Genomic DNA, 23,821 nt, shown 5'->3' with positions numbered 1-23,821 from the left:
CAAGAAAGAACAGCTATGTGGTGACATTATAGAGATAGCATGTTCTGTATTTGCCAGTCAACTCACCCACACTTGACAACCTAACATGATTGCATTTATTACAGCTTCTACTATATTTCACATGGTCAATTGGCTCAGCTTGTTTTTGTTCTATGTCTCAATATAGAATCATTTTTAAAAAGGCCTTCGAACATAGGAGCATTACATGGCCATTGATAAACTACCGTACTACATTATACATTTTGCCAACCTTTACACAGTGGGACAGCGAGATAGCTTGGTACAAAATTGACCAAAGTCGCATCAATTTTCAGTTCATTTATGAGATTTACCTACAGTCACAATGCACTATACCTGTGGGACCTGCAACATGGATACTATGGCCCGGCAGACCAAGCATGACTTTTAGAAATATTTCAATTGGGTACACACTGATTGTAAATGTTAGAAATTGGGTTTCTGATTGGCAGAAGTATGTACCTTGTCCAAGCAGGATCAACAATTATTGTCTGTTTACTTCAGATTCACACCCAAAATTAACATGTGCTCACCCTCAGGTAGCTTGGCACAGAGCAGTCAGGCTTCACTTAAAATCAGTGTGTATAGTATATTGTTATACCTGACATTTTTGGCGTGAGTCTCCCTTCCATTTTTGACGGATTGCCTCCTCTGTTTTGCTGGATTTATGCTTTGGGCACTGTGCCACTGCTAATCAGTGCCACAGTGCAAGTGCTTCCTATGTTAAATTGATGTACTGATTGGTTATTCCACAATTGGGTTATTTGATTTACTATCAGACCCTAGTACAGTGCACCCTGTGTGCTCAGGGCTTGTAGATCAAGTGCTGATGGTGGGCTTGCAGCACTAGTTGTGCCACCCACAGAAGCAGTTTGTAAAGTATGTCTCAGGCCTGCCATTGCAAGGCCTGGTTGTAGTCTAGCACAGCAATGGCCAACTTGGCCAAGTGCACCCACTTGCCAGTCTCTAAACCTTCCCTTTGCTTCATATTAGACACCCCTATGGTAGGCCCAAGGGCAGGGTGCATTGTAAGTCTAAGGTAGGACATGCTCTGATGTGTGTAGCATGTTCTAATAGTGAATTACAGCCATTTTCATTTTTCACTATTGAAGGCTACCTGTTCTCATAGGCCAGAATGGGCAGTGAAGATTATTACATTCTTATAATCCTAACTGACTCAGGGAACATGGTAGAAATTCGAATTTAGTATGCCTGAACTCAGAATAATAAAAAACATCTTTTAGTAAAGTTTATTTTAATATTCTATGTTTGCAAATACCACTTTTGGAAAGTAGGTATTTGCTTGCCTAACCATTTGAGCCCGCCTCTGCTGAGTTGTGTATTCCTTGTCTGGGTTTGTGTGTGACAGGGCTGGGGAAATTCCAGGAGACAGGCTGGTACAGCCCAGTGGTGAATAGGGAGATTTACATCCAGATGGGAGGGAGAGTGTGCACCTGGGACCTGAATAGGGCTGGGCATTCCCTCAACAATGCTGGCTCCACCCCCTGTGGCTTGTCTGATGTCTCTGCCCTGCACAGTGAAAGGAGAAGAGGAATCCTGTCAATATAGTGCTCCAGAGCTGTATCTTCCCTCCCCTGTGCTGGCTCCACCTCCTGTGGGGCGGCTGATGTATCTGCCTTGCACAGTGAAAGGAAGAGGAGAGTCATGTCAACAAAGTGCTCAGGAACTGGTTTGAACTAGGCAGAGGCATCTCTGCCTTCAGAGAAAAAAGGATGTTGGGGTATAAATATTGGGACCCAGTCCCCCAGACTTTAGATCAGTTCTGAAACAACAAACCTTTCTGCCAAGGAGAAGAACCAAGGAAGCTGCAGGAGTTTGGACAGCCCCTCTGCCAGTGTGCTGTTTGCAGGGTTGGCCTGCAGTGGTTGCTTTATTGCCAAGGGAAAGGAGAAGGAACTTTGTAAGGACTTTCATCAACAGAATATTCTCCAAGGGCTTGAACTGTGCTTGTCTCCTGCTGAAGTCTCAGGGCCAAAATACTTCACCTCCAGCTCCCTCCTGAATTACCTTGCTGGGATTTCTGACTCCAGTCACTTGTGTGCTGCTGTGAGCTGGAAGCGCGACGCATCGGGAAGAAGCATGTCGCCACCGCAGCTGAAATCGTCGCAACGCCGGAGAAGCGAGCCTTCATCGCATCTGCCTGGAAGCGTGTGTTCATCGAAGCTGCCTGCTGTCAGGAGGAGAAATGTGACGCCATCGAGAAAGTCGCCATCGCATCGCCGGAGAAGTGCGTCGCAGGACCTGTCACGGCTCCAAAGTACAGAGTCGCCGCAAGGCTACCAGGGCGTCATTGCATCGTCATCACATCACTGTAACAAGGGTGCCATCTTCTCGCATCGCAACTGGATCAACGCATCTTCATCGCATCATATCAAGGCGCCATCTTGCGCACCGCAACAGGTCGAGAATCTATGCATCACCTCCGCACCGGTAAGGCTCACGACGGGTACCCTACTTGAGGAAGGACGCAACCGTTCCCCCGGGTCACGGAACCAACGCATCTCCCCTTCTGCGAGTCCTTTTGTTTACTTTGCGTTACGCATCCAGGTACTTTGTTGAGAACTTTGTCGCATCTACCATCAACTTGAACTAAGAGACTTTAATCATCTTATAAGTAATCTTAAGTGTAGTATTGTGGATTTCTGTTGTTTGTGGTCTTGTGTTTAAGTCTATATAAAGAATACTTATTTTTATAAAACCTGTGTTGTGTCCATCTGTAGTGTTATCCCTGTATTAGTGTGTATATTCACAAATGCTTAACACACTGCCTCTGAGATAAGCCTGTCTGCTCGTGCCAAGCTACCAAGGTGGTGAGCAGGGGTTATTAAGTAGTGTAATCCCCTTATCCTGACTTAGAAGTAAGGGTCCCTATTTGGACAAGGGCAATAACCATTGCCAACTAGAGACCCCCAGATCTAACACATACGCACAACACTTCATACAGTAAAACAGTGAATACACCCCACAAAAACATACCACACCTGGTTAGATCAATAGTACTTAGTGTAATTAACAACACAAAACCAAAATGACAAAAAATAAATAAATATTCCCAGAGGTATGAAGTTTTAAGGAATACATTGAAATGTTGTTTAAAAGCATAAAGTGCCAATTGGGACTATCTGTTTACACTAGACCGAGTAAAATCCAAAAGTTCAGGCTGACGATGATAGAATGTGGGTGTTTTGGGGACGAGCCCTGTAGTTGAGTCATCAACAGAGCCAAGATGTATAAAGAAAATAGGTGATGTGTTGATGTTGAACCACAGGAGGAAGGCAGTGCATCTGCTCCGAGCAATGCAAAGTGAAGGATGTATCGGGAATGGATGTGATACGCTGAGCAGTCAGTGCACCCACTTGCCAGTCTCTAAACCTTCCCTTTGCTTCATATTAGACACCCCTATGGTAGGCCCAAGGTCAGGGTGCATTGTAAGTCTAAGGTAGAACATGCTCTGATGTGTGTAGCATGTTCTAATAGTGAATTACAGCCATTTTCATTTTTCACTATTGAAGGCTACCTGTTCTCATAGGCCAGAATGGGCAGTGAAGATTATTACATTCTTATAATCCTAACCGACTCAGGGAACATGGTAGAAATTCAAATTTAGTATGCCTGAACTCAGAATAATAAAAAACATCTTTTAGTAAAGTTTATTTTAATATTCTATGTTTGCAAATACCACTTTTGGAAAGTAGGTATTTGCTTGCCTAACCATTTGAGCCCGCCTCTGCTGAGTTGTGTATTCCTTGTCTGGGTTTGTGTGTGACAGGGCTGGGGAAATTCCAGAAGACAGGCTGGTACAGCCCAGTGGTGAATAGGGAGATTTACATCCAGATGGGAGGGAGAGTGTGCACCTGGGACCTGAATAGGGCTGGGCATTCCCTCAACAATGCTGGCTCCTCCCCCTGTGGCTTGTCTGATGTCTCTGCCCTGCACAGTGAAAGGAGAAGAGGAATCCTGTCAATATAGTGCTCCAGAGCTGTATCTTCCCTCCCCAGTGCTGGCTCCACCTCCTGTGGGGCGGCTGATGTATCTGCCCTGCACAGTGGAAGGAAGAGGAGAGTCATGTCAACAAAGTGCTCAGGAACTGGTTTGAACTAGGCAGAGGCATCTCTGCCTTCAGAGAAAAAAGGATGTTGGGGTATAAATATTGGGACCCAGTCCCCCAGACTTTAGATCAGTTCTGAAACAACAAACCTTTCTGCCAAGGAGAAGAACCAAGGAAGCTGCAGGAGTTTGGACAGCCCCTCTGCCAGTGTGCTGTTTGCAGGGTTGGCCTGCAGTGGTTGCTTTATTGCCAAGGGAAAGGAGAAGGAACTTTGTAAGGACTTTCATCAACAGAATATTCTCCAAGGGCTTGAACTGTGCCTGCCTCCTGCTGAAGTCTCAGGGCCAAAAGACTTCACCTCCAGCTCCCTCCTGAATTACCTTGCTGGGATTTCTGACTCCAGTCACTTGTGTGCTGCTGTGAGCTGGAAGCGCGACGCATCGGGAAGAAGCATGTCGCCGCCGCAGCTGAAATCGTCGCAACGCCGGAGAAGCGACCCTTCGTCGCATCTCCCTGGAAGCGTGCGTTCATCGAAGCTGCCTGCTGTCAGGAGGAGAAATGTGACGCCATCGAGAAAGTCGCCATCGCATCGCCGGAGAAGTGCGTCGCAGGACCTGTCACGGCTCCAAAGTACAGAGTCGCCGCAAGGCTGCCAGGGCGTCATTGCATCGTCATCACATCACTGTAACAAGGGCGCCATCTTCTCGCATCGCAACTGGATCAACGCATCTTCATCGCATCGTATCAAGGCGCCATCTTGCGCACCGCAACAGGTCGAGAATCTATGCATCACCTCCGCACCGGTAAGGCTCACGACGGGTACCCTACTTGAGGAAGGACGCAACCGTTCCCCCGGGTCACGGAACCAACGCATCTCCCCTTCTGCGAGTCCTTTTGTTTACTTTGCGTTACGCATCCAGGTACTTTGTTGAGAACTTTGTCGCATCTACCATCAACTTGAACTAAGAGACTTTAATCATCTTATAAGTAATCTTAAGTGTAGTATTGTGGATTTCTGTTGTTTGTGGTCTTGTGTTTAAGTCTATATAAAGAATAATTATTTTTATAAAACCTGTGTTGTGTCCATCTGTAGTGTTATCCCTGTATTAGTGTGTATATTCACAAATGCTTAACACACTGCCTCTGAGATAAGCCTGTCTGCTCGTGCCAAGCTACCAAGGTGGTGAGCAGGGGTTATTAAGTAGTGTAATCCCCTTATCCTGACTTAGAAGTAAGGGTCCCTATTTGGACAAGGGCAATAACCATTGCCAACTAGAGACCCCCAGATCTAACACATATGCACAACACTTCATACAGTAAAACAGTGAATACACCCCACAAAAACATACCACACCTGGTTAGATCAATAGTACTTAGTGTAATTAACAACACAAAACCAAAATGACAAAAAATAAATAAATATGCCCAGAGGTATGAAGTTTTAAGGAATACATTGAAATGTTGTTTAAAAGCATAAAGTGCCAATTGGGACTATCTGTTTACACTAGACCGAGTAAAATCCAAAAGTTCAGGCCGACGATGATAGAATGTGGGTTAATTTGGGGACGAGCCCTGTAGTTGAGTCATCAACAGAGCCAAGATGTGTAAAGAAAATAGGTGATGTGTTGATGTTGAACCACAGGAGGAAGGCAGTGCATCTGCGCCGAGCAATGCAAAGTCAAGGATGTATCGGGAATGGATGTGATACGCTGAGCAGTCAGTGATGCGATGTCCTCTAGTCCATGGCAACAGCGATGCATCAAGGTTTATGGATATACGCTTGTTCCAATGTGCTCAATGGCATCAATGCGTAGATTTGTGCTGGAGTACCACTTAAATACTCAAATACAAGGTCCCAGGACTGGGTTGGCAGGACTTGGCAGAGCATAACTCAGAAATGGCAGAGTCAAGGTGCTTTAGCAGGGTGAGGTGGGAGTCACTGATGTCCCTGAGACTTTATAACAGAAGGAAACTCAGCAAGCTCTTGGAGTCACTCTAGTGCACATACAGGTTTTCTCTCCAGGCAAGGAGGGCAGGAGGCAGCATCCAGGTAAGTATAGCAGGAAAACAGTTGTTCCAGAGCAGCAGTCCAGCAGAGTGACAGTCCTTCCGCAGCAAAGCACTCCTTCTTCCTAGAAGAGTATCCACAGGACCGGAAGTGTACTGGGATTATAGTGTCAGAGGTCCAGTACTAAAACCCAGTTGTGCCTTCGAAGTGGGGGAGACTACAAAGATGGACTTTGAAGTGCACAGAGGTTCTCCCTTCCTGCACCGGCTTCAGAATCACTACAGGGGGTTAAGCAGTCATTTGCATGAAACAGGACACAACCTATTCTGGTGTACATGTGAGGCTATGCCCTGCTCATCTCTCCCATTCTGCCTAGGGCCTGGTCACCCTTCAGGATGTATATGGGCCATCAGTCACACCTAAGCTCTCTTTGTTTGTGGCTAGATATAGGAATTGAACAAGGTATTGCTGTCAAACATCCCAGGCGTTTATTAGAGACAGGCAGCAAGCACATAGAGCTGAGGGGAGAAAAATACCATCTTTCTAAAAGTGGTATTTTTAAAATTGTAAGGATAAATTCAACTTTACCAGGAAACTGGATGTATCTTTACAATTCCAGAGGTACAAAACATGAAAGCTTCACCTCCTTCCAATTGGGAATTACACTAATTAGATAAAACAAGGAGTGGCCATTGGCATTCTATGAAAGAGGTAGGCCTCAAGGTAGTGAAAAAATTAATTTGGGAGTTTTTCACTAACATGACATATAATACTTAAAAGAACCTCATTTGGGCTACCTCGGGCCTACCTTCAGGGTGACCTATATGTAACTAAAGGGGAGTTTAAGTCTTGGCGAAGGGTAATAAATTGCAAGTCACCAATGCAGGCTCTGAGACAGGTTTTGAAGGGCCACTTAAGTGTGTGGAACAATCAATGCTGCAGGTGTACTAGTAGCATTTAATATATAGGCCCTAGGCACATGTAGAGCACTTTACTGGAGACTTATAATTAAAAATGCAAATTCTGGGTGGGTCAATCTAACAATGTTTAGGTGGAGAGCACATGCACTTTATCACCAGTTAGGTGTTGTCTGTCTGTCACCAGAATGCAAGAGTATGCCTGTGCTGTATAGCAAAGGAAACTGAATTTTAAGCTGAACTGAACTGAATTTTAAGCTTGACACCCATTTTAGGGAAGTCAACCATCATTTTCAAATGGCAGGACTTAAGCACATTGCAGCCCCCAAACAAACAATTGCTACATAAAGAGCAACAATGGATATTTTCTCAACAAGCGGATGCTCAGGGACTGAATGGACATTTGTAATTAATTATTGTAAAATATTGATAGTCAACAAAAGCTATTTTTCTACCTTTTTTTTCAAAACCTGACTATTTTATACTTATTCTGCACATGTTGTTGCATAGATAATAGCTTTTCCTTTGCAAGTGAAGTAATTATTTTGAAAATCAGCCTTACAGGTGCCCTTATTTTTTCTATTATGGCTCATTGATTTATATAGGTAGAGGGGAATTCCTCTGTTTAAGATGACACCTGTGTACCACAGCCCCTTATATATTACTCTTTTGAAGATTTCCCAATATGTGTGGTTTAGCCATGGTAGTTTGGCTTGCAACATTGACACCTTTGTGCATTGCGATCGTATAATGGCTGCTCCTTTATTTGTATACTATTAATCAGAGCAAATTTTTACTCTTCAATATATTTCCTTTCAAATGAATGCCTGACCAAGAATTGGTCCATGGATGCTTATATTATTGTTGTTTTGAAGAAAATCACAAGAAAGTCATCTTTACTCTGCTACTTTGCAGGGTAGCCACTTTACCTAATGTACAAAAAGAGACTGGTTCATGAATGTGTGTATTAACTGTAAAATATTTTTCAATTTATGAGGGTTCCCTTATTGACAATGATTGATGACTCCCTTTTTCCTTTTAATTTAAATTCCCCATTTTATAATGTGCTTGTTATGGCAATTGTGAAAATACTTTTGGGTTATTGCTGCATTGCATATTGAATATGTGGGGGTCTCCAGAGTCCCTCACTCCAAGATGGTTGTATCTGTGTGATGTTCTTTGTACTAAGATCCTCACCCAGATTCATCTCAGTTGATACTGCAGTGTCCTCCCCAGCCCCGGAGCATGCAAACGAATTCACTACACACAGAGCACTAGATTGTACCTCTTAATTACTCAGCATACCATCACAGTCTGTTCTCTCATTACGTCATAGAAATTAATAAAAAAACGTTAACACCTCCCAGCCAGTTACGTACTTCCTTTATTTAGTTTGCCCTGAAGCGCAAGGGTCCTAGAACACACAGTCTCACAACACTGTAACTCTCCCTTTATTAAATAAAAAGTAGAAACAACAATGTCATTATATTTCTTCTATTAGTCCTTATGGCACTCACTGCAGTCAGTCAGAGGAAGTGGCATGAAGTGGTTGAGATGCACTCTGTTCATGCATTGATGGTACAGGTTCCGATATTTGATCTGGACTGTCAGTTGGGACAGCCTCATTTGTAAGTGCAAGAGCTGACAAGTACAGAGGTAGGTGCTTAAAATGTGGCAAGACCTCTGTGATTGCCTGTCCTGGATAAAATGCAGTCATCATGTGTCCTTTGCACTTTGTAACCCTCAGGGGATCAACAGCAAATGAACTGTCATTCTTCCATTTTTGGTTCTGCTTAACCTGGACTAAGTCACCTTCATTGAAGACCACTTGATGCAGATCAGAATACGTCCTCATCTTGTACTTTTGGGAAGTGTCAGTGACATGAACATTGTCGGGACTCAAGGATCTCTCTACAGTCTACTGTGGTGTTGCAGATGGGTTTGGATGGCTCTCCCAGATAGCAAGATGGAATAACTTCAACGGTTGTGGTGTGAGGAGTTCATTGATAAGCATGGTGAGCTTGACACATAGCTTGTGTTAATTAAATCTCCTCCAATGATGCTAGCTGATTTACTCTTTTGAATGTACCCATAAGTTGGAACTGTCTGAAATCTGAACTCTTTGCTGTTGAATGATGGACCACTGTTAGATTTGAGTATGGTAGGTATGCCTCACAGTCAAAAAATGATGTCCGGCAACTCAATATCCTTTTCATGGGTGGTTGCTGATAAATTCTCTACCAAAGGGAAACATGAATACTCATCAATGACTACCATGAGATGAGGTCCATTACCTAGGGACCAAAAGAAATAAACTGAAACTCTTTCCCAACCTTTGTAGGATGGTTGCACATGGTCAATGGTTGTTGCATCACTTTGGAGGAATGGCAGTTACAGAGATGACACATTTTAAGATCTCTCTCAACTCACTCGTATGAGCGTGGGGAACACACTTGATCTCTTAAGGCTCTTTTGGTAGATAAAATGCCACAATATCCTTCCTGGGCTAGTTCAATTTTAGAGCCTCTCAACACAAAACCTTCCTTTGTCAAAGATAGTTCCTCCTGTACATTTGGATTTATTTTTATTTGACATCTTCACCTAGATGTTGAATACTCTTTTTCCAGGATTGAGTAAGAATGGTGTCTTTGAGGTCATTCATGTTCTTATCAGCATTAGTGGACTCAATGATCTGTTTGAATGATATAGCTGCTGGGGTACTAGACTTCATAATGAACTGATGTACTCCTCAGCTCTTCTGAATGTTGAACTGTAACAATGTAATGGCACTCGTGAGTAATAATCACTCGGGTACTGTTCTTTACCCTGCTTGTGTGCAATTGCACAATTATGCTCTTGCCATCTCAAGCCCCAATTCTCAATGTGAAGGGGGCATTTTGGCTTTCAGATTTTCGAAGATGTTGAGCAGAGCTTTGTGGTCTGTAATGATACTGAAACGTTTTCTGTAGACAAACATATGAAAATGCTTGCAACCCAAACTACAGCCGGACTCTCCTTCTCTGGCTGAGAAGAGGAACATAATGGGTTAGGAAAACTCTGACTTGCATAAGCCACACTTTGTCTCTGAGCATTCATGTGACCATTATTGTGAGCAAGGATTGCTCCTAACCCCACGAGGCTCACATTCACTGTGATCTTAGTTTGAATTTTGTGGTCAAAGTAAGCCATCTCTGTTGCATTGTCAATGGCATGTTTTATTCTTTTGCAGCTTTGATCACATTCAACAGTTCATTGGAACAGGACATTTTGTAATGTCAACTTTCTCAATAGAGACTTACAGTAGCAAAATCACAGATGTACCTTGAGCAATAACTTGCCATGCCAAAGAAGGATAACAGCATAGTAACATCTTATGAGGGACAATTATTTCAAAGTGCTTTCCCTTCATGAGTGTCAAGAGTCATTGCTCCATCAGAAAATATGTGTCCTAAAAAATAGGCTTTTGTCTTATGAAACTCACATTTTGCTGCATTCAGAGTAAAAACTATATCTGGAAGTAACTGGCACACTCGTATGAGAGCTTTCCCAAGCTCCTTTTTTGTTGCACCCAATACCAGGATGTCATAATTGCAATTAAAAGCATTTGTGACCAGTTGAATTATTCAAGATATAACATCCTGTAATATGTCTGCAGCTGACGACACTCTAAAACTCAACCTTTTGTATCTGATTAAACAAACATGAATAAAAAAAAGTGATATACCTACAATCCTCTTCCAACTCAAGTTGATGATATCCCTTATTCAGGTCAAGACGACAGAAGACATTGGCATATTCTGTTGCATCATCATGTCCACTTTGTGTGGACCAGGATGTCTTTTTCACTCAATTGCTTTGGTGGCCTGGTGTATATCAACACAGATGCTCACTGCATGCTCAGTGTCCATTTTTAGCACCACCATCATGGGTGATGTCCATGGCGTAGGATCAGTGGAACTCTCAATTATGTCAGGCTTCAACAGAGTTTCTAGTTCTTTCTCAACAGCTTCCTGCAGGTGGAAAATGACTAGGGTGTCCAGGTAGTGAACTGACTCACAACTTCAGATTGAGGGCCTCATTTATGAAAAGTGACGCATCGCTGTGTGAAAACAGCAATGCGTAAATTTTCCTTGCACTCTCCTTGCAACATGATGGATGCATCATATTTACTATATGATGCATCATGTCGCAAGGAATGACAGATACATCAGATTTACTGACTTACCTGTTGATGCTAAAATGACGCATTGCTGGAGTTGTCTGTGATGTGTGACGCAACTCCAGCAATGCAGCGGGAAAGGCTATGAATATAGCTCTGTGTCACCCTTACACCTGCCATGAGGCAGGCGTAAGGGTTTGACGCATTGGCATCCTAGAAGTGGCAAGGTGAAATCTCATAGATTTGACTGCACTGTGTCACTTCTGTGAAGCTTATTTGCATGGGAATACCCCCCCTGCATACATTATACCTGACACAGGTGTAATGAAGGCAAGGGATTACAAAGTGATACATCTGCTTAGTTGCGTCACTTTTTAAATAGGGCGCAACAGGGTGCATCATTTACCCCACCAAAGCATCACAAAAAGTGCCACAACTGCAGGGCAAAACTGTTGCAAGACCTTATAAATAAGGCCCTGAGTTTGGAGGTTGTAAATGATAGATATCAGTCCTATGACAGAAGCAGTTGCAAAACTGCGTAGGACTGGGCGAAGCTTCTTGAAGAACATGAATAGGCACTTCCACTAATACTGCTTTATGTCTCAGAGTTGCTGTGAATGATCCTTGACTCTACAATTGTTTAAAAGGGGTGCACTTATATATTTTTGTGTTTAGCTGATTGAGGCATGGAACAGAAGATAGACTGTGTTTATCTTTTCTACTGCCATGATGTTAATTGATGCAACACTGTTTATAATAAAGGTTATTAGGCAACTGTTGATTTTTATTGTAATCTTGTGAAAATGTCAAAAAGAGTTTTGTTGTTTCATATGGGGGTTTGCCCTTGTCATTAGTTCTTCCTTGCAAGCAGCCAGACCTACATGTCGATGCTGTTAGTGCACATCCATCTCCTTCACTGGTGCTCGTTAATGACGTCAACCGGCCTCTGAAATATGAAAGTGATGATGATTGACTTTGTAAGGTTTTGACTTGTTGAAACTGATGCTGCCTTTTTGCTTTGTGGGCATAGTGAGCATGCTTCTAGAAGTTTCTGGCATCTATTATCTCATCTCACTGTGCTGTTGTTTGTTTCTCGTTTGCTTTGCAATCCATAATGAAGTGGTTCTTCCTACTGCAAACGTTGTACATTTGTCCTATTGCTGGTGATTTGTCTTCAATTGGAAATGAAAACCTACATTAGAAGCACACCTTTTTCTTCCTCCTGGATGGTGAATTACATGCATCGACTAGAGGTTTGTTATAGATTTCACAAACAACGCTAATTTACTTTTCGCCTTTTCCAACTTCCATGTCAGTAGCCTGTTGATCTGCTCTTTCTTCAGCCCTGGCGGCCATTAGACTTTCTCTAAGCTGAGCATACTCTCTCAACATGCATCTTCTGATGGAGTCCGAAAGGCAGTCGTAGATAATTCAGAGATGTATAGCTTCTTCATCATTAAATTCCCTAAATGTATTTTCAAAAAATCATCCATAGTTTCACCAGCTTGCTGTTGAAAATGGACCGTTTGTATTCAACATTCGGCATTGGAATGAACTTGGCTTCCAACGCTTCCTTAATTAGATGGTATGATGCTTCATCAGCTTGTAAAGTTTTCTTTGGCACTTTCACTTTATCAATGGCAAGGTTCTTTAAGTACTTAATGTTGTTCTCATCTTCTACTAGTGCATCTGTGAAATCATCAAATGTAACAATCCTTGCAGGCCACCCAGCCAAGTGTATTCTGCTTTTTCATTGTGTTTAATGGTGGTAGTGGTTTTAGAAATACAGTGGCAGAATACTTTGAGACTTGTATTACTGCTGTTGAGAGTATATGCTGTTCAGGTGACAGCAGCTCTTCTTCTGGGTTGGTACCTCCTGCAAGAACTGGCCATGTGCTTGTACTTGGGTCATCACAGCTGATGAAAAGCCGTAAGACACCGTCTTTCATTTTTATGGTAAGTGATGATGGCATCTCTCACTCTTATATGTCACTAATGTCAGCTTTCTTCATTGTACCTGGTTGTGGCTGCCTTTAGCATTTCAGTTGAAATCAATGATGGCTCTGTGTTAGACTATTGTGCAGTACCTCTTCTTTTGGTCTTATCAGTGGTGTTTGGATGGCTTTTAAATGTGCTCCTCTGATGAGCCTTCAACTTATTTGAGGGGTGTATATGGACTGGAGTGGTGCTTCAATTTTACACACGCCATGTTTGAACTGCTAATCATCGAAATAGTGCACTGGGAGCACACAAGCAGTTTGCCGTAGCATTGCAAACCTCCAGGGAGAGCAGTCTCGTTTTTCAGGGCACAGAGCACACACTTCACCAGTTGTAGCATACTCCCCAGCCTGGGAGCATGCAAATGAATACAGCACACACAAAGCTCTGTATTGCACATCTTTATTCCTCAGCATATAATCATGTTCTGTTCTCTAATTAAGCCATACACTTTAATACCCACACCTTCACACCTCCGGGCAAGTTGCGTATGTCTTCCATTAGGTCCGCCCAGAACCGAAAAGTCCTAGTACACATAGGGCCAGATGTAGGTCGCCAAATACCGGTCGGTAACGGCCGAAATTGTCCGTTACCGACCGGTATTTAGCTTTTGAGATGTAGGTTGGTCTGAATTTACAGAATCGGTATATTTACCGATTCGGTAAATTTACCACTTCGGTATTTTACCGAATCGGTAAATATACCGATTCTGTAAATCCATATGTAGGTGTCACTCTTCAGAGTGCCACAGGCCCTTAAAAGTCGGTATTTTACCACCCAATCCTATTGGGTGGTAAAATACCGAATTCAGGTGTGCATGCACACCTGTGCCATGTGACACACAGACATGCCCTTAGGGCATGTCTGTGTGCCACATGGCACATATGCCTGTACTTGGGGTGCTAGAGGGTGTCAAAGTGACACCCCCTGCACCCTTGCAGGATTCAGTATTTACCGAATCTGTAAATACCGAATCGGTATTTCACATTGATTCCTATGGGCTTCAAGGCCTATAGGAATCAATGTGAAATACCGAATCGGTATTTACAGATTCGGTACATACCGACTCTTACAGAATCGGTAATTTTTTATCTACATCTGCCTCCTTCCTATTTACCGACTCTTAAATACCGATTCGGTATTTAGGAGTCGGTAAATAGGAATTACCTACATCTGGCCCATAGTCTCATGACACTACAGATAAGCCCCCAAAAATCATCCCAGACACATTTGCTAAAAGAGGACATACCAATGTACTGCACACAAAGCCTAGATGAAATGAGCTCATCAGTTCATTACACCAAATTTGGAGAGTGACCTGAATGGAAGAGACTGGCTTAGTGGTGGCCATCAGGGTCTGCGGACCAGTGTGGTGGCTCTAGAGGTGGTTAAGCACAACAGAGCTCATTGCTTTTGACCAGTCTGGGATCAGAAATATACCAACCAAGTGACCAGCCCAAAAAGAAAATCCAGATCCACCTTTCTCCTGTACTGATGGAGCATGCGGGCCTTGCACATTGCACAAAGGCAGCGGCCAAACAGGCATGGACTGATATACCAAACACTGAGCCAACCTTGTAAGCACTACGCATAGACCAGGGTGCCTGATCAAATTCCCTGGTATCTCTGTGGTGCTGTGGGGTGGGTGCACTCGTTCTTTGACTGACAGAAAGCAGAGAGGGATGAGTGGCACAGCTTGCGGCACTGCTCGGTAATCAGTGGTCAAAGTGAAAGGGATCTGAGGAGCATGAGGTAATCATACTGCTTACATTGCAGCAAAATAGTTCCCCTACGTTTTGTGAAAAAATAGATGTGCGTCATTTGCAGTTTAAAACAGGGAGCCTCCTGCGCCATGAAACTGAGGGAGGGGCAGACTGCTGAAGAAGCAGTCTTGCTTCCCTGAAATAAATGTAAATGTGCACAAGTTGAAGAGAGCTACTAGCTAAGCTGGGAGTGTGTGCTTTTAAAAACAGTTATTTAAATAAACTGTACTACTTACAGCCTTGATAAAATCTCAATTTCGGAAGCATTTCTTATCTTATGATTTTTGACATATTTGTTAGCAGCCTAACTTGTACTGTGTATAATACATGTTCAAAATAGTGACTTGCATGTTCACAGTGCTTTCTCTAACAGATTAGGACCTTTTAGCTCTGAACATACAGAAGTCGCAATTATCCACTGTACCAATCAGGATTCAATTCTGTGGCTCGCGTGTGCATTGTATTAAGCATTACATGTTTTTTAATGTATGATAATGCATTTCCTACTGGGTAACATATTTTAATTTAATTTACAATTAGATTGTGTGTTATATTATATGTTGTCACCTGAAGGTGTAAGATCGAAAAAAGTTACACATTTTGTAAATGTTTTTAGCCATGCCTTTGGCCACAACCCATGATCACGTACATCACCCCATTGGAAGCAGCACCACAGTTCCCATACTTTATTTAATGCACTTTAACCACTATGGGCAATACACTGACAGGGGGCGGTATACATTGAAGGCCCTTGAAAAGATAGAGGCCACTGACGGCCCCCTCCAAGCCTTCCCACTGAAATGTAATTTAGGGACATGGTCGCACATACTTATTATACTACCTCACTTTAGTGGAGTTGGGTCAAACTGCCTGCGCATACGTTTCCATGTAAGGCAGTCTGTGCTGACTTGAGGGGAAGAGGTGATTACACTCACAGCCCCTCACTGGGATTTGTGTATTCTAATGAGGATTTCTAGTGCATCCTGCTAACAGATACAGTATAAAACTATGCAACAACAGTGGGCAGGAATGATGCAAAACAAGGAAACATTTCTTTTAGTCCTGCTGCAGAGCAAGTAGATGCACTTAACATTATAGAGGCAAACCCCCTTCTTTTGCATATGTAAAAGAGCCTCTGTTCAATATCAAACTGGACAAGATCACTGTCAGAGTAGATGAGATGAATATATGTTTAATTAATGTTAATGTTATGTTAATGTTAACTAGACTTATAGAGCGTGCAGCTGCCTCAGCAAAGAGGCGTCCTGGCGCTAGCAGCAGAAAAACCATGGAGTCTAAGAAGGTGGGCGAATCGGCGCATAAAGAAGTGCACAAAAAAGGAGAAATTAGGCCACGGGAAAGAGGTATGTCTTAATGGCTTTACGGAAGGCCAGCAAACTATCCAGACTACGAATCTGAAAGGGCAAGGAGTTCCATAACTTAGCTGCCAAACAACGAAAAGACCCCCACCTGGCAGGGAGATGGTTCACTAAAGGCACCACACCCAACTGTTGCCACAGAGAGCGCAGCTGGAGTGTAGGAACATAAAGTGCCAATAAGATGGCCAAAAGCCCGGGAGAAGCAAGCTTAAGAATTTTAAAGGACAAACAAAGGGGCATATTATCAAGAACAGGCAAGAAAATTATCGCTGCTTTATCGGCAAGAACAGAATTAAAAGTTGGCTACCCCAGAGATCAGCCAAAGTGTTTCAATAACATCGGAATAGTTCTTATGAAAACGGAGAGAGGATAGGCAAGCAGTTAGGTCTACGTACTCAGCAGAAGATTTCCCAAAATGCAATATTCGCTATTAAAATAGATGGACAAGAATTTACTGATCCGGATGATATCATTAAGCCTTAGTCTGGTTAGAAATCACTCAGAATAACCCATGTTGAACGTTTGGTCGCCTTCTTAAGGACGCCATTGATCGAATGTCAGCGAGTGACCTATGGGTCCTGAACCCCAGTCATTCAGCTTTTAAAATGGCTATTAAAAAATGTGTGAGAATGAGATCGCTAAACATGGAAAAAGCACTTTTTGCAAAACGTAGCCACTCCTGGGCACTTATAAACTCATACAGACGTCTAGCTCCCACAACTTATCTGTCTTGTACATACTCTCTGTATCTTAAACGTAGCCTTATAGCTATCAGAATGGGTGACTGGCGTTTGTTGCAAGACCGGCCCTCCTGGCAACGTACGGTGGAAGATACAACCTGCAGAGGGTGTGGCAAAACGGGGGAAACTTTGCTGCATGTGGTCTGCCTTTGCCCTTTTTATAATTCTCAACGTAGGAGCAAACTAAAAGCTGAATGGAACACGTTGGGTGCCCGGACCTGCAGGCAAGCCATCATCATGGCCTTGAACCCAGAAAACACAGTTTTAAATATAAGGCTAGCCAATTTTATTCAGCAAGCATATCGTAACTTTAACCAATTGAGTCCCCACTGAGCCTTGCCCAGACCTTTTTAACTACTATTATACCTTACAACATCTATTAACTTCAAAGGAAGTAAAAATGGATCAGCAATAAAATGTATTGTAAGAGTATTGGGCTGTTTTCATACATAAGATACCACTGGTTGCGTTCATCTTATAATGTCATTCAATAGGAAGGATCAAGTTGGGATAACTTCTATTTTTATACGACTGTTAAATAATCAATCATGCTTTTGTACTTTTTTTATATTTGTATTATAATGTGAATTTTGTATTTGTCTTTTAAAGATATCTGTGTTATATCTAAATAAAGATATTTGATATATGATATCATTAAGGGGTTTCAACAGTACTATCAAAAGCTGTACCAAGATGATATCTTGAAAGACACGGCTGAAGTTAGGGAAGCTTTATTAGAACTGACAGCAGGCATTGAACCTTGAGGAGGCCTGGACGCCCCAATAAGAGAAGAACTAGAGAGGGAAATTACTATTGTAGAAGCTCAGCTAGCCCTGCTTGGTTTGGCCTAGGGGAAAGCTGAAGGTCCTGTCAAATCCCCTTAGAGATTTATAAGCTATTATGAACTTTAATACTTCCCCTTTTATTGGATCTGTTTAATGGAGTACAATCTAGTGGAACCACTCCTGAGTCCTGGAAGGAGACCGACATAATCATATTTCCCAAGAAAGGTAAACCTATCAACAATCCATCTTCATATCGACCAATATCCCTGATTAATTCAGACTCTAAACTATACGCCAACATTTTGGCTAACCAGCTTGGGAGGGTCAATGAACGTCTGATCTCCCCTTGGCAAAATGGTTTTGTACCGGGCAATGGTACAACCGATCATACCCGCAGAGTTATCTCGCTTTTTGACATCATGTCCGGGACGGGGGCCCAGATGGCTATCATCCTCCTTGATGCTGAGAAAGCTTTTGATTTGGTGTCTTGGGAGTTTTTATGGGGGATACTGGAGATAAATAAATTTGAGCTATGTATTTGCAACCAAGGGCTCGATTGCAACTTATGGGGAAGGAATCGAACATTAATAATATATCTAGAGGGACGAGACAGGGCTGTCCCTGCTCTCCAATCTTATTTGCCCTATACATAAACCCCTTGGTCATTAAACTGTTGCAGAGCCAGAAAATCAAGCCAATTGCTACTGGGGCTTATGAGACCAAAGTGTTAGCTTATGCCGATGGCGGTATTAACACCAAACCCAGCTGAGGCCATGTTAGAAATAAATAAAATTGCTGAGCGTTCCCGGGCTATGCATTGAATAAAGGGAAAACTATTATTCTATGTACGGATAATATCGAGTATATTGACCCAAGGAAAACATACATGGCTATCTATTTGGGGGTCTGTATAAGCCCTAAAATAGAGGAAATTAACAAATACAATTTTGAACCCCTGATCAAAAATATAGGGAAAGGCCTAAGGAGATTTAACAGCTTACAGTTATCTATTATTGGGAGGGGCAATTTTCTAAAAATGAATATGCTTCCAAAAGTATTGTACTTGTTTCGGGCTATACCCCTGGCTGTAGAAGACAGTATCTTGAAAGCAATAGAATCATTATTTTCAAATTTTGTACGGCAATACGGGAAAATTAGAAGATCATTGAAATATCTAACTTTACCACAAGGCAGGGGTGGCCTAACAATTCCTAACATCACTTTGTATTATTGGGCGGCCCTTCTCCATCAAATGGCCCCCCTGTTCATCATAGGGAACGCTAGCGGAACTAGGCTAAATTTAAAAATACCCACCATATATGAACTTTCTATTGGAAAGAAAGCCCCAGGGCTCTTATTGAAACAGGTAGAGCCAAGCTACTATAAAAAAGGTTAAGTTTAAGGTAATCAGAAGTGCATGGAAAGTTTGGAAGAAGGTTTCTAGTTTTATGGTAATTCCGAAGTGTAATAGGTATACTCCCCTCTGGCATTCATCACTATTGTCATTACAGGTTAACGATAATATGGGTAACAAATTGGAAAGTATGGGTGTTAAAACAATTGGGGATTTTTCTGGGGGAGAACCAGATTTCCAGTTCTCAGTGTTACAGATTGTTTTTGAAATCCCTAATAGTCAATATTTTAAATTTGTTCAGATTAAAAAAAGCCTTAGCTTAAAGACCCCTAGGATTATACCTGATAGGATACCACTTTAGACACCATAGCTAGTAAATCTACTAGAATTAGGAATCTGTACAGCTTGCTTCTTGATAAGACCCCTGATGATTTAGAACAAATGGAATCATCTTGGGCATTGAAGCTTGCTAACCCAGATGTTGCCATTTAAATGAGCCTTTCTTTAACATCTTAATTACTTCTATCCTCAAGCTTAAAAGCCTAATTATATAAAACTATTTTTAATTTATATCTGATCCCAGCTAAATTGTTTACATGGGGCAAAAGGAAAGCTGATCACTGTCCCAGATGTGAGCTAGGGCCAGCTACCCTGATTCATATGTTTTACGAATGTGATAAATTAACCTTGCTAAAAAAGGAGTTATCAGGGTACTGGGAGGAAGTATTTTGGAACGGAGGAGCTCAATCATCTATGTTGCCGATCCTTGGCTATGATAGTACAAAGGGACTAAGTGCAGAGGAGGAATTCTATCTCTTTCTTGGGACAGTGGTATATAGGATACTACTGGCAACAAGATGAAAAGATACAGAACCTCCAACTTTTCACATGTGGCTCACCAGGTTTCTGGGAATTTATAATCAAGAAAAAGCTATCTATTCCACCAGGGGTGGACAGGCGAGTACTCGGGGCCAGAATGTCTGGTCACTTATGGCTGCTTGGACAAGAAATACAAAGGGGTCATAGAGGATATTAATAGGAATATTGGTCAGCATCATTGGGGACAAGCTTTAGTAAATTGATCTGTTTGTAAATACTTTAAAGTTCGCTGTCCATTTCTCTTTTACCATCAAATGTTTTTTTATCTAGTTGCTCCTTCTTCTGATATTAAAAAAAAAATCAAAGTACTGTACATTTTTTAGAGATTCCTCTTGGTTTTATAATACAACTGCTTTTATCGTTACTTTTTAATGTATTAATTTCATGATTTTATCACTCTTTTCTATTCTCTAATATATGTATATTCTGGAACTATTTAATAAAAAAAAAAGGAAAAGTATAGTTTTAATTTTGCTACTTCAGCACTCTCCCTATACAAACTGGAAACATGACATGCCTTCCTATGCAACATTAAATGTGTAACAATATAATGAGCATTCAATTTAGTAACATGGAGCATGTGAGATTGAATAATCTTTGGAAAACTAGCAAAATACTGTTCTAAGTAAATTGTCAAGGTATCAATCTGGGCTTTTTAAAGAAAACGCATCATGCCTCATCTGCAGATACTCCCTTCACCAACAAATGAAGTGAATGTATGGCTGAATCCTCCAATACCTCTCATGCATGGAGGACTACTGAGGATACTACGTAGGAAAAACAACCCACAAGCATAATATATTATCATTGAAGATATTATCCTCGTTAAACATTGAACATTAGTGAACATGTATGGCTCTAACACTGACGATCCTGAATTTATACAACAGGTACGGAACAAATACACTGACCTTTGCTCACAAACTGTATAATGCGGAGGGGATTTTAATTTAATACTCTACAGAATGCACGATTGCTCGCATCACACAAATTGAACACATAATGCAGCCTCAAAAGCTCATCATTATATAATGCAGAATAATATTATAAATAATTAATAATGCAGAACAATAACAACAAAAGAACAATAACCTGATTGTTGTCTGGAGACACAGAAATCATGCACTTCAAGAAGACGCACATATATCTTCAGCACATGGCTCATGGGCGCATCTAGATTATTGAGTTGGAACATGAGACACTTCCACCTGGATACATCTATTGATCACCTCCCACCTATATTCTCTGATAATTCTTCAATTAGTCTAATAATTATAACCCTTGATTTTCAACATCAGGCTTTTACATGTTAACTATTTCACACCGCCCTCTTAGATGCCATGTTCAGGGATAACCCAAGACAGACATAACAGCTAATTTCCAATTGAATGGCTCCACTGATGAATCAATAAACACCCTCTGGGACGTCTTCAATGCAACTCCCCCCTAGCGCTGCGGCGGAACTGCCGCCGCAGCAAAGGGGTTAAACCATCTAGGTATTTAGTTCTCATCTGAATTGATGCAGTGACAGTGTGGTCCTGAGGTGCATGGGTAGGTTGTTCCAAGCCTTGGCTGCCAGGTGCAAGAAGGGGCATTCTCAGCTTTCACCTCAACAGATCCGTGGATTGTCTGCAAGTGCGAGGGAAGCTGATCAAGGTTTTGGTTTGGTTGGTGGAGGGTCAGGAATTTGTTGATAAATGCTGGTCCTTATTTGTGCAGGGCATGTAGGTGTTGGTCACCATCTTGAACTGTCATCTCTTCTGAATCAGGAGCCAGTGTAGTTTCTTGAGATGTGGTGTAATGGTGGTCCTTCTGTGGAGGAGTCTTGCTGCTGAATTCTTTATTGTTATCAGGATGCATGAAGTGATTCTTACGTATACTGTGTTTCTGTAGTCCAGACTGATGGTGATGAGGGCCTGCCTGACAGTCCATCTGATGTTTGCCGGGAGCCACATGTAGGAATCTGGAAGGAATGCACAACACACTACAGGAGAGCCATTCACAGTCATGTTGCCCTGGACATTGGCAGAAACGAATAGTAACTAAAAATCCAACTTTACCTTTAAAGAGGGCTTTCAATTAAATTTAAATTGCTCAAGCTGTTCCCAAAACTGAGGCTATCTCACTTATTAAGTGCAAAAAGGTAAGCCAGGGTTACAACACTGAAAAATTACTTCAGGACTTTTTCTGGTGCAAGGACATGTAAAAATAAAGTATGCATTTCTTACTTCTTAAATGACAGTCACCCGAGGAGTGACTTATAAGTATTAATCACTATTTTTTGACCTGGCAAAGGATTACTTTTTCAGGTCGAAATGACAGTTTAAAACGGTCCTAAAGGTTGCAGTGGCAGGCTTGGAACATGTTTCACAATGTTGGTATAGTGGGTGGAAGAGTGAGTGCTACAGTCCACCCTTTGCCTTTAATTTACAGGCCAAGGATAAAGGTAGTAGCTTGTATAAAGCATTTACAACTAAATTAAATGTACAAATCAGGTGTAGGCCGATTTTGCCATTTTTGGAAGGGAAAGCTGAAACAATTTACCACTTGTTGGCAGTGTTAAATTGTGCAAAGTCCTAAAAGCCAACAAAATGGGGTCCGCAAAGGAAGGCAAAACAATGTAATGACACCGAAAGAGATGGCCCTGTCTAACACCTGCATTAATTTTGTACATTCTGAATCTTGTGATTCGCTCATTTATAAGCCCATCTCGTGTGAACAGGACACAGAAGGAAAAGTCTGTAATGGGATAAAAAAAGATAGAAGTTGCTTTTTACGGGTTAGGGCAATCTTCATGCTGTTCCTGGCCTTCATTTCAAGAGTACTTGTAATTAGAATGTGATAATGAAACGAAATACGTAAGACACAGGTATTACAGGTTGACAGCATTCCTCACCTGCAAAAGCAGCCATGTTTGAAGATTGTCACACTGAGAAATAAACATCAATTCCTCATAACAAAGTGATCCCATGTGTTGGTCTTCTCTTAATCTCACCAACAGAGTGACAATGGTAATACTAACAGATAGCTGAATATTGCTGAACACTGCTGCTACAGGCCTTTGCAGTGTACAGATGATATATCAGTTTAAAATAGACATTGATCAACACAGTGATTGGGAGCTCCAGTATGCAGTACTAGAGTAATGAAGAGGATTTCATCCACAAGTTCAGATTTAAATGATGGTAGTTCTCTCCTATAAATATTTTCAAAGAAGGAGCGCTTCTCACCACCATGGCCCAAACTACTAGGAGAGCCAAAACTTCCTTTCTGGGTTGTGGTGCTCACTTAAGGGACATTAGGATCAATAACGTATGGTGTCTGCACGGTAAGCACCTGAATATGAGAACTACCTTTCAACCATGGTTTCAAGGTCAACAGTCGCAGGTCTAAACAGATTATTTTCGGTGTGAACGAGCAAGCCAACATAGAAATAAATTGCAAAGACAACCTGATTGTGTAGTCAACTGCATATCTGGCAGGAACCTCAAATATATGAGGGAAGAGACGGCCTGCAATAAATGACAAATGGGGGCTATAGCAGAGTGTGGTCACCATGATCTTCCACAAGTGATATTCATCCCCAATAGATTTATATCAGATTGTGAGAGAAGGATGTGTCCCACAAATAGAGGGTCACACCCCAAACATGTTGTCTTCAATGCTCTGGTTTCTGAACTTGTTCCCTGAGTTTTGGCAAAATTAGTCTACACCTGGTTGGCACGTTTAGTTTATTTATAATTTCACATTAT

General features: G+C 41.9%; 1 protein-coding gene and 1 long non-coding RNA gene across 3 annotated transcripts in view; one reads left to right on the top strand and one right to left on the bottom strand.

Annotated features, from left to right (window-relative positions):
* The window catches only part of LOC144827953 (fucolectin-like), a 294,181-nt gene that overhangs the window by 40,441 nt on the left and 229,919 nt on the right, over positions 1–23,821 (bottom strand). The gene's annotated exons all lie outside the window — the stretch shown is intronic.
* Positions 8,537–23,821, top strand: part of LOC144827050 (uncharacterized) — a 49,018-nt gene continuing 33,733 nt past the window's right edge. Inside the window, exons 1-2 of one of the 2 annotated variants that reach the window (XR_013609995.1) lie at positions 8,537–8,668; positions 8,760–9,027. This is a non-coding gene — a long non-coding RNA (uncharacterized LOC144827050). Of the gene's footprint in view, positions 9,028–23,821 lie in introns of both variants that reach the window. The other variant, XR_013609994.1, reaches the window with a different exon arrangement.

This window comes from Lissotriton helveticus, chromosome 4_1, assembly GCF_964261635.1.
Source record: "Lissotriton helveticus chromosome 4_1, aLisHel1.1, whole genome shotgun sequence".
Lineage (NCBI taxonomy): Eukaryota > Metazoa > Chordata > Amphibia > Caudata > Salamandridae > Lissotriton > Lissotriton helveticus.
This window is presented reverse-complemented; position numbering and strand designations above follow the sequence as displayed.